At 43.9% G+C, this 11,399-nt stretch overlaps 1 long non-coding RNA gene across 1 annotated transcript; it reads right to left on the bottom strand.

The window, feature by feature from the left end:
- Window positions 1-3,083: 3,083 nt before the first annotated feature.
- LOC103794017 (uncharacterized) lies at window positions 3,084-7,276 on the bottom strand. Its single transcript, XR_621262.5, has 3 exons — window positions 7,114-7,276; window positions 6,423-6,579; window positions 3,084-4,024 (listed from the first exon to the last, which is right to left on the bottom strand). It is a non-coding gene; the product is annotated as an uncharacterized LOC103794017 (long non-coding RNA).
- Window positions 7,277-11,399: the final 4,123 nt, after the last annotated feature.

The following is an 11,399-nucleotide window of genomic DNA, read 5'->3' as shown; positions in this document are numbered from 1 at the left end:
AATAATACTTAAAAAAGCCATCAGACACACGTTCTCCACTCCGTCCTCAGGCCCCTGCGGATAATTGAATAAGGGCTTTAGAATTAAATGGGGACCATCTTGGTCAACATGGTGAAACTCCGTCTCTACTAAAAATACAAATAAAACTTAGCTCGGCACCGTGGCGCGTCCCTGTAATCCCAGCTACTCAGGAGGCTGAGGAAGGAGAATTGCCTGAACCCAGGAGGCGGAGGTTGTGGTGAGCCGAGATCGCGCCATTGCACTCCAGCCTGGGTCACAAGAGCGAAACTCCGTTTCAAAAAAAAAAAAAAAAAAGAATTAAATGGGGCCTCAGTTGTATATGATTTCTCATTAAATTATGCAACTGATGCCCTGCTCTAAGTTCCCATGCAGGGGGAACTCTGGCTGGCGTATACAGTCACTGTGTCTCAGTGCAGGCCCTTTGTGAGACCGGGGTGCACAAGTGATCAGGCCCCGGATAAGCAGAGTTTCAGGGAAAGAGTAGCTAGTCTTAATCTATCTTCCCAGGATGCAGGCTTTGGGTGGGCAAGGGGTGGGGCGGCCCCAGTAGTTTGTTTGGGAGGTAATCCTAGAAAACAGTAGTAAAGGCAGGGCGCAGTGGCTCACGCCTGTAATCTCAGCTTTGGGAGTCCAAGGTGGGTGGATCACAAGGTCAAGAGATCAAGACCATTCTGGCCAACATGTTGAAACCCCATCTCTACTAAAAATGCAAAAGTTAGCTGGCGGGCACCTGTAATCCCAGCTACTCTGGAGGCTAAGGCAGGAGAATTGCTTGAACCCAGGAGGTGGAGGTTGCAGTGAGCTGAGATCGTGCCACTGCACTTTAGCCTGGCAACAGAGTGAGACTCCACCTCAAAAAACAAACAAACAAACAGAAAACAAAAAAACAAAAAAAACAACAACAAAAAGTAGTAAAGAGTGGGGAAGTGAAACAGGGAAGAGAGGAAGGAACTCCAATACAGAGTGCATTGTCAAGCCAATGACAGAGTGGGGCACTGGCTCTTTAGTGAGCTGGGGAACTCTTCATGACAGTGTGCATACGCCTCAGAGATATCCTAACATAGGTGCTGGGACGTTTACACACTAAATACTGCCAGTTTTTGATGGAAGGTTGCTCCCTGGGGACTTATATTTTCTAGAGGAAAGCCCTCAGGCAAAGAGATGCAGCTGCCGGGTTGGACGTAGGGTGGCCATTCATTGCAATGTAAGGCCATCTGGGGCTGGGGCGTATCGCTACAGTGAGAGTGTGCGCCACACAGGATATCTGTCTTTAATGTATTTTCACCATCATCCTGTCCTACAGTTAACCTTGGGTGTCACTTAAGCATACACAGAGAAATTTATCTCTTTCCCAGAAAATGGAATAGAGAGTGATCTTATTAGGTTTTACTTCAATTGCATCTTTTCTTCCAAGGCCATTGATATGGTTTGGCTGTGTCCCCACATAAATGTCATCTTGACTTGCACTCCCATAATTCCCATGTGTTGTGGGAGGGACCCAGTGGGAGATCATTTGAATCATGGGAGTGGATCCCCTGTACTGTTCTCCTGATAGTGAATAAGTGTCATGAGATCTGATGGTTTTATCAGGGCTTTCTGCTTTTGCATCTTCCTCATTTTTCCTTTTGCCACTGCCGTGTAAGAAGTGCCTTTTGCCTCCTGCCATGATTCTGAGGCTTCCCCAGCCATGTGGAACTGTCAGTCCAATTAAATCTCTTTTTCTTCCCGGTCTTGGGTATGCTTTTATCAGCAGTGTGAAAACAGACTAACACAGTCATCCCATAGAATCTCAGAGAGCAATATTGAAAATGAAAGAAAATGAAGATGCAGCCTTTCAAGCTGTCACAGACATCTCTTATGCCGTCTTACTCTGCGAAAGGCAGCAGAAGTGACTTCCATTTCCAGGTTCCAAATGGAAGAATATTTCTGATATAAACCTCTGACTTCAATCATACTTCCTTCTGGGAAATCTCATCTCCTTCAGCACCATCTTTCTGGGCTCTCCAGTAGCCGGTGAAAGCAGTTAGGAAGTCTGTGTCAGGTTCTCCTGGTAGCCGAGCTGTGACCCAGCCACAGTGGTATGCTGGTAAATGTTTAACAGTAGTTCGACAGTGGGCTTTACGGAAGAAACAAAAACCAAAACCCAAAGCCCCAGTTTCAGCATTTGCTGATTTCAGTAGTATAAATGATTCCTCTGTGGCTGATTGCAAGCTACCAATGGTTTGCCAACCGGCTTGCAAAATTTCTGAAAATGTACTAATTGGCTTTCATGAGCTGTTACAAGCTAGACCTAGCAAGCCATACCTCTCCTGGACCCCTGTGGTTCAGAGCCCAGTCTCTGCAAATCCTGCCTATGGCATCCACAGTAGGAACCATCCCAGCCCTGAAGGGACTGCAGGGAGGCAGTGCTGGCCCAGATCCCTGAGCTGAGGAGATCAGCAGCCCATTCCAGCCCTGCATAGGCTATTTATAGATACTCCCTGGTTCTGAAAATCAAGCTGGCATGGCAGATGAGGCCTGGAAAGAGGCTTGATAGGGACGAGCAGAGAATGCAGAAGTCCCATCTCTGCGGACAGCCCCTCAGGCCAAAAGGCAGGTTGCAGATCATTCAGCCTAAACGGCTGGAGCTCCTCGTCTTGATCAGCACACACACGGGAGGTCACTGAACCTCACCTAACTGATAACTTCACCTGAGTGTGGCTGTCATACACTTACTTCTCATGAATCACTTTTCACTTTCTTTAATAGAGGCCAAATGAACTTCTGGGTGCTGAACTGAGCCCAGTGTCTGGTGGGACGGGTAATGGAGCTAAAGAGAAATGCCCCTTGGCAAGTGAGAGTGGTCCCTGTGCCCAGGAAGACAGAAGTCCAAACTCCAGAAAACTTCACGTTCAACTGAATTAAATTAGTTGGTGATATTTAAATTAGCTATTTTTCTAAATTGGCATTTCGCTGGAATTCCAGGAAAATATAGATGGAAGGGAAAACACTGAGTTACGAGAGACATTTAGGATAATTTGAGAATTTAATTTCGAAGAGTCACTAAAAACATTGTATAATTAGAGAGCAATGTTCTTTATTTCAGCCTAAGTTTTCGATGTGACCAACATATTTGCATCACAAGACAACATTTTCCATCAATAGATAAGAGGTTTTTATTATTTTTTTAGATGGAGTTTTTCTCTGCGCCCAGGCTGGGCAATGGAGCAATCCCAGCTCACTGCAACCTCCGCCTCTGAGTTCAAGTGATTCTCCTGCCTCAGCCTCCCAAGTATCTGGGATTACAGGCACCCACCGCTACACCTGGCTAATTTTTGTATTTTTAGTAGAGATGGGGTTTCACTGTGTTGGCCAGGCTGGTCTAGAACTTCTGACCTCAAGTGATCCACCTGCCTCAGCCTCCAAACTGCTGGGATTACAGGCGTGAGCCACCACGCCCAGCCTAAATCAGAGTATTATGTGTTTCTTTTGAATGCGAAAAGGACTTATTAATATCAGTTATAAAATCTTTTAAAGCTTGATTGTTCCTGGCTGAGGAAACAGCACCTTGGCTAATAAAGCCACTTTCCCCGTTACGTTTCACTATTGAAGTAAAACCTTGTTATTTCACTAGCAGCCCTCCTCACTGTTCATATTTCATCTGTGATATGGTATTTCAGTGCTTACAGACTGGAACAAAGCAATATGCAATAAAAGAGGGAAAGAAATTCTCTCCACGTATCCTACAAAATTCCTGGAGATGACAGCTATGCTGTTGATCGCAAATGACACATAGATAAATATGTGGTGTGTAAATGTTGCCCAAAGGGCTCATACTTAAACTGATCTATTTAAACATTGATTTTCAATGCACAAAACATCTTTAATTAAAAACACAGTCCTTCTTGCTTGTGGATTCTGCCTTATTGCTAACAAATAAAACTGGTCATCGATGACGAAAGATCATTAAAATCTTCTCATCCACATTCTCTGATGCATCCTCAAGTCTATGTATATTGAGAGACTATTGAGAGAGGCAGAAAGAGAGTGAGAGAGAGATTAGTCACCGAAGGTTTGGAAAAGAAAAATGCCAGTAGGGTTTGCTTTTTGGGGACAAGGAGCCTGGCAGTGGCATGTGGTGGGATGCGGACAGCAGTGGGTGTGGGGAAGCCTGATCTTGTGGAACTGACTTTTTTGAAATTGGATTCTGCTCCCCCAAATGTTCTCTTTTTCTTCTGGGTGTCTGGAGCAGGCTGGCAGCTGTGATCCTGGGAGAAGGTGACAGCTTTTGGAGGAGAAGTGTTGTGATGTCGGAGGAGCCGGGGAGGGTGGGCAGCCAGGTTTCCTGCCTCGGCTTCCTGGGTCTAGACCAGCCTTCCCCGAGATGTGGCCCAGGGCCACTCACCAGCCTGTAACTGGTCTCCCTGTGGCCGCTCTTAGCTGTTCCAATCAGTTTTCACCCAGCCCCAGAGGGAGCCAAGCACCGAAATCTGCCCACGTCATGACTCTTTAAATACATCCCCCTTTTTGCTTATACTTCTTTGAGTCAGGCTTTTGTGATTTGCAACCCAAAGATTTTGCACTGCTCCATCTTCAACTGATTCAGAGTCAGGTCTGCCCAGGGCACAACCCCATGGAGAGGAGCACTGACCATCTGGGCCCCTGAAAGCGGAGGCAGCGTGGGGTGGACCTGTGAGTTCTCTGAACCACTGAGGGTGGAACAAGAAAATTGGAGATGCCAAAGGCCAGGAGAGGGCCAGTCATCCTTCCTAAAAAGGAGGTCAGGAGAACTCATCTCCAGAGGCTTCCACCTGGGACACTGCCCTGAGATGCCACTGTTTCTGCTTTGTCTGATTAGATACAGTCCCTCTGCGAGTCAAGGTGTCCCTGTGTGGGCTGCATTAAAGGAATTGCTTTACAGGAAGAAGGGGTAGAAAACAATCAGCTAAGACTTACCTCTGATGAGTGAGAGGATAATCTTGCTAATTTGGATTCATGGAGTTAGTTAAAGACTCAAGAATAGAACCAGGGGTAGTGACTACCAGAAAGCCTTAGCTACAAAATCAAAGTGAAGATAGTGCTAGGTAGACATAATTTAGAGGGGAAAAATTCAAGCTCATTCCAGGAAAAGGGAATAACAATTTCAAAACATGGGAATACTTGTGATCTCAGAGAAGAGCCAGCAGCCGGCCATGCCCCACAGCCTTTCCCAGCATTGTGCCCTCTTCCCTACAAGTCTCATTTCAGTGAGACCCAGGAGAGGCGTGAGAAAGGCTGGCTGCTCTCTAAGGGCAGCTGGCAACTTGATCCATCCACATTTGGTTTCCTGCTCCAAAGAGGCGCCTTTATCTTGGGATTACTACATTTTAGAGTTGGCAGAGACCTGGGGGTCATCTGGGGTTCTTTAGCAAGGATTCTAGAGTGGGCTTTCCCCCTTCCACAGGTCCTGACATTGTATATGAAATGTCTGTGGAGCTCTAATTAGGGAAAGGAGTCAGGCTGGCAGGACCAAGGGAAAACAAAAAGAGAAAGCAGGTAAGCTATAAATCTGCCCTTCTTCCTGGTCTGGAACACGTAGCTCTCCTGCACAAATAACCCAGTTGTTTCCTGCACCCAGACTATCACCAGATCCTTGGCCGAAATAGAAAAATGCAAGTTATGAGGTCAGGAGTTTGAGACCAGCCTGGCCAACATGGCAAAACCCCGTCTCTACTAAAAATACAAAAATTAACCAGGTTTGGTGGCGCGTGCCTGTAATCCCAGCTACTTGGGAGGCTGAGGCAGGAGAATTGCTTGAATCCAGGAGGCAGAGGTTGCAGTGAGTGGAGATCGCACCACTGCACTCCAACCTGGGTGACAGAGTGTGACTCCGCCTCAAAAGCCAGGTTAGCTCACTGCAACCCTGACATTACCAATACTGGACAAAGCCCTCCCAGCACGCAGCACAAGCACCAGCCTATAATGTTTCCAGCAAGCTTTGTCTCTTTGCAGTCTGCTCCTCTCTTGCTAATTTGTCCCTTGTACCCTTGCAATGTATTTCCTAATAAATCTGCCTTTTTTTTTTTTTTTGGAGACAGAGTCTTGCTCTGTCACCCAGCCTGGAGTGCAGTGGCGTGATCTCAGCTCACTGCTATCTCCACCTTCCGGGTTCAGGGTTTGAGCAATTCTCATGCCTCAGCCTCCTGCGTAGTTGGGATTATAGGCATGCACCATCAGACCTGACTAATTTTTGTGTTTTTAGTAGAGATGGGGTTTTGCCATATTGGCCAGGTTGGTCTTGAACTCCTGGCCTCAAATGATCTACCTACCTCGACCTCAAGTCTGCTGTTCTTTACCTACAACTGTCGTGGTAAATTTTTACTGCCCACATGATACTGGCCTCAGATAATCTCTGCTCACAACAATGCTGTGTGCCACATTACCGGGGAAAAAAGTGTGTGGCTTTCATCAGGTAGTCCCAGGACTTGTCACCTTCAATTGGCTAAAATCCACTCTCCAAGCCACTCACAGGGGATGAAGAGACGGAGACCTGATGAGAGGAGAGTGGGTGAAGGTTCTGTGGGCAGGCGACAGCCAGGCCTGGAAAAGGAACAAAATATGCTAAGTCCTGGATTGCTGTTTCCCTTATTATTGTGCTTTTTGAAGAACCCACTGGAAGGTTCCCAAGGCAGCTTAATTCGGGAACTTAGAGAAGTGTGACAGCTGTAAACCATGCTTTTCTTAACTGGGAATTAATGAGTAAACAAGGACTCCCCGGCTTCCAGAATGGAAAATGATATTAGAGTATTTCTGGTTATGACTTTGCATTTAAAACTACGACTTGCCAATGTTCTCCAAGTTTTGTGTAAATATTAACTCATTAATCTTCATATTTGTTCCATAAGACAGATTTTTTTTTTAGCTCAAGAATTACACTTCCACTTCCATCAGCTTTAAGACATCTTAAGTGTTAAAACTCATCATGTAAAGCAAGATACCTAAAAACAAATTTAAAAATATATCTAACGGGAGAAAAAGAATCTGAGATGCTGAACTTGGCATGAAGATCCCTACTTGCAAAAGAAAAACGAAAACAAAAGCAAAACCCACAGCTTTCATTTTCCATGTACGTACCCAAGAAAAACCAGCATGCTGTCCATTCGGCCACAGAAGAAACAGAAGAACTTCTTTAACGTGTGTTCTTAGGCTCATAACTTGGCACTTTGCCCTTGGTTTCCCTGGTCATGGATGAAGGTAGAAATGGGTGATGCCCCTTCTCAGGGAGAGCAGGAAGCACAGTAAGTAGCGTAGAAGAGGCTTTACCAGTGTGTTACCACGCAGGCGAGCCCTCCCGAGAATGAAGGAAAGCAGGGAAATTTAGTTTCAGGGTCATGAGAGTTATTTTCAGTAGCTCCTTTCCATCCTTCCAGAGGCATCTGCAGAGATCAGCCCCCATCTAATCTCAGGTTCTCATAAACTGCCCCTTCAGCTCCTCCTCTTATTGTGGTAAATGAGTCCTCCTGATACGGTTTGGATATATATCCTGTCCAAATCTCATGTTGAATTGTAATCCCCAGTGCTGGAGGTGGGGCCTCGAGGGAGGTGATTGGATTTTGGGGGTGGATTTCTCATGAACGTTTTAGCACCATCCTCTTGGTACTGCCTTATGATCGTGAGTGAGTTCGCACAAGATCTGGCTGTTTTAAAGTGTGTGGCATCTTCCTCCTCTCTCTTGCTCCTACTCTGGCCATGTGATGTGCCCACTCCCCCTTCACCTTCTGCCATGATGGTAAGTTTCCTGAGGCCTCCCCGGAAGCCAAGCAGATGCCAGCATCATGCTTCCTGTACAGCCTGCAGAACTGTGGGCCAGGTGAACCTCTTTTCTTCATAAATTACCCAGTCTCAGGTGTTTCTTCGTAGCAGTGTGAGAAAGATCTAATACTCCTCCCCAGTGCCCCACCCCCTCCTCTTTGGAAGCCTGAGTGCTGTGACCCCACACTGCAAACCTACCATGTGTCAGTCATGGCACCAGAAGATAACACAGATGTCTCATGTGGTTGGCATAAAAACTCTATGAGAAAGTAATGTATAGTCATGTTGCCAATCAGGGAATGGATACCTAGCAACTCCCTTATTTCCTGTAGTCTTCCCTCAATTCTTGCAACTCTATCTTCTCTAAGACCACCAACACTACAAAGGATGGCGGGAAATGTGCCAAACTGATCAGTTAATTTTTATAAAATATTTATATAGGTTTTCTGAATATATAATCCTTTGAGAAGACATAAAAACAACAAGAATGTAGATAATTATGAGAACACCTCTCATCACACCAGAGATGTAGCAACTCTGGAGATGTGTTGCTTTAGTCTTCCCTGACATTGAAGTGCAGTTAGCAGATGGACTGCAGCTGTCAGCCTCTTCAAGACCTGCCTTGCTTTGGATAAGAAGCCATAGTCTTCCTAGATGGTCCTCAGCCAATGATTGAGCATGCTGGTGATACCAGACTGATCAATCTCTGCCCAATATAGGACTCTTCCAAGGGGCAGTCTTCTCTTCAGTGCTCCCCTTGGGTTGGCAGGGTCAGAAGACTTCAGTGGAGTGTGACGTTCCCTGTTCCATGGGAAGGCCTGGGGACACGCTGTACACGAAGGCCATCGGGAACATGTGGGTGGAGGGGCACCAGCACCACAGAGAATTAACTGATTATTTTTAGTAAAAATGGGAGTAACTCTAAAAAACATTGTATTTCAGTAGAAAAATATAGTGCACCCATGATAAAAGTGTAGTCCTGTTCATCTTCTTTGAGGTTTTATCTCTGTGAATTTAACTAAATCTAGCCTAAATTAAATTCAATTTTAAGGCCCCTCAATCATCTGAGTGGACCCCTCCTCATCGCTAAGGGCATTCCAAAGTTGGTTCGGGCCACGACAGGAAAGGGGTGTCCAATATGCCTCTTTATACCCTCCTCTCTGTTAAAATTCAGGAAAAGCTGACCAGCATTAACACCGAAACCTTACGTCTGATAAGATGAAGCCTGCTACCTGGAGGCTTCACCTGCATGATGAAACTCTGGTCTCCCCAACCCCTTATCATCATAACCCAGACATGCCTTTCTGTTGATTCCAGGTCTTTAGATAATAAGTCTTTCAACCAATTGCCAATCTAACTGCCTTTCCAGATGGAACCAATGTAAATCTTACAAGCATTTGATTGATGTCATGTCTCCCTAAAATGTATGAAACCAAGCTGTACCCTGACCACCTTGGGCACATGTTTTCAGGATTTTCTGAGGGCCACGTCACGGGCCATTGGTCACTCGTATTTGGCTCAGAATATCAATTACGTTACAGAGTTTGACTCTTTTCATCAACATGGGGAACTGTCATCTCCATTCCACCATCTAAAGATGCTTCAATCTAAAATCTTGATTGGCTGCCTTTTGGCAGATAAGAAACACCATGGTTTGCTTCAAATATTAACCTTTGTTTTTCTTTTGTTTTCATAGAAAAATACTTTGAATTCTGTTCAAGCAATGCAATCTGAAATGAACAATTGAGCCTCAACAGTACTCCTAAATAGAAATTCTTGATACCTTAACAACTTGATAAGCAACAACTTGTGCTCTGATAAAAAAATTGTTGCTATTTTAATAAATTGGAAATTGTTGCCCTGTATCTAAAAGATCTTAAAGAAAAAATATGATTTTCCCCCTTAATCAGAAAAGCGCTGCCTCTTCCATTTATTTATTCAGTTGGTTAAATCTTGACTTCTGGAAATCTTTGCTCAGAGGAAGTTTTTCAGTTCTTGGCTGTTACTCTCCTTAAGGTTACTAGGTTTAACCCTGGTGTATCGTATGGTCCCAAGGATCAAAATTAAAAAATTTTAAGTTTTGAATTACTTTTCTTTTCTTTCTTTCTTCTTCTTCTTCTTCTTCTTCTTTTTTTTTTTTTTTTTTGGTGAGATGGAGTCTTTTTTTTTTTTTTTTTTGAGACGGAGTTCTGCTCTTGTTACCCAGGCTGGAGTGCAATGGCGCGATCTCGGCTCACTGCAACCTCTGCCTCCTGGGTTCAGGCAATTCTCCTGCCTCAGCCTCCTGAGTAGCTGGGATTACGGGCACGCGCCACCATGCCCAGCTAATTTTTGTATTTTTAATAGAGATGGGGTTTCACCATGTTGACCAGGATGATCTGCATCTCTTGACCTCGTGATCCACCCGCCTCGGCCTCCCAAAGTGCTGGGATTACAGGCTTGAGCCACCGTGCCTGGCCACATATTTTTTTTTTATAATGGTAACATCTTCCTGTTTGTCCCCACATCTGCATCAATAGTGCTAAACCAGAGGTATGCTATGCCATTTGCTCAGTGTTTTGCTGAAGGAATGACTAAAGGGGGCAAAATGTTAAAAGAAAAAAATTAAAATGAAGACTCAGGCCTGAAAAATTTCTGAGCAAACAAAATCAGGTAGGTCTTACAAATATCTTTGATTTTGTTTACATTGTAAACATAAGCAAAACAAAACTTGGTTCATTTTTGATAAATGCTTATGTTAGAACTAAAACATAACCCAGCCAACTAACATACGATAAACATCCCACTAACATATGATTTTGTGACTTTCCATCAAAGTACTTTAAAAAAGGCAGTGTTGTAATTGCAAACCAACCAAATGATTTCTTTATTTTGCTTCCATATTTACCCCATAAATACTTGCCCCAGGCAATCTGGCAATTTGTCACTGGAACACTAAACATTTTTCAGTCTGGTGTTCTCCAATTCAGGAATTGCTTCTCTTCTCTTTAAAATTTTATGATGCCTCAGATTTTTCTCAAACGCTTTCTAAGCTTAAAAATGATATCTAAATAAATAAAATAAAAAAATTGTGAATATAAAAAGTACAAAAATCAAAAGGCAAACAACAGACGGGGCCAAAGTAGTTCTAACAAACAGCAAACGTTTGTTTTCTGACACGAGGGCTGTGAAGAATGTTTTCTGTTTTCTGTGTTTTCTGCAATATGGTCACTCAACTCTTCCAAGACATTTATGTATTCATTTAGAAAAAGGAGGAAAAAATAGCATTTTTAATTTTTCTGAAATAAACGTAAGTAATAAAACTGGCAGTTTAAAGAAGTATTGAGAGAAAGGACTTCAGAACACCCAATAAAAAATCTATTTGGACACTACATCTAAACTATATTCATGTGAAATTAAAACAAAAATTTTAAGTTTTGAATTACTTTTCTTTTCTTTTCTTTCTTTCTTTCTTTCTTTTCTTCTTCTTCTTCTTCTTCTTCTTCTTCTTCTTCTTCTTCTTCTTCTTCTTCTTTTTTTTTTTTGGTGAGATGGAGTCTTGTTCTTTTGCCCAGGTTGAAGTGCAGTGGTGTGATCTTGGCTCACTGCAACCTCTTCCTGCTGGGTTC

This window comes from Callithrix jacchus, chromosome 6 (assembly GCF_049354715.1).
Source record: "Callithrix jacchus isolate 240 chromosome 6, calJac240_pri, whole genome shotgun sequence".
Lineage (NCBI taxonomy): Eukaryota > Metazoa > Chordata > Mammalia > Primates > Cebidae > Callithrix > Callithrix jacchus.
Note: the sequence above shows the minus strand (reverse complement) of the source record. Positions and strands in the feature narration are given on the sequence as shown.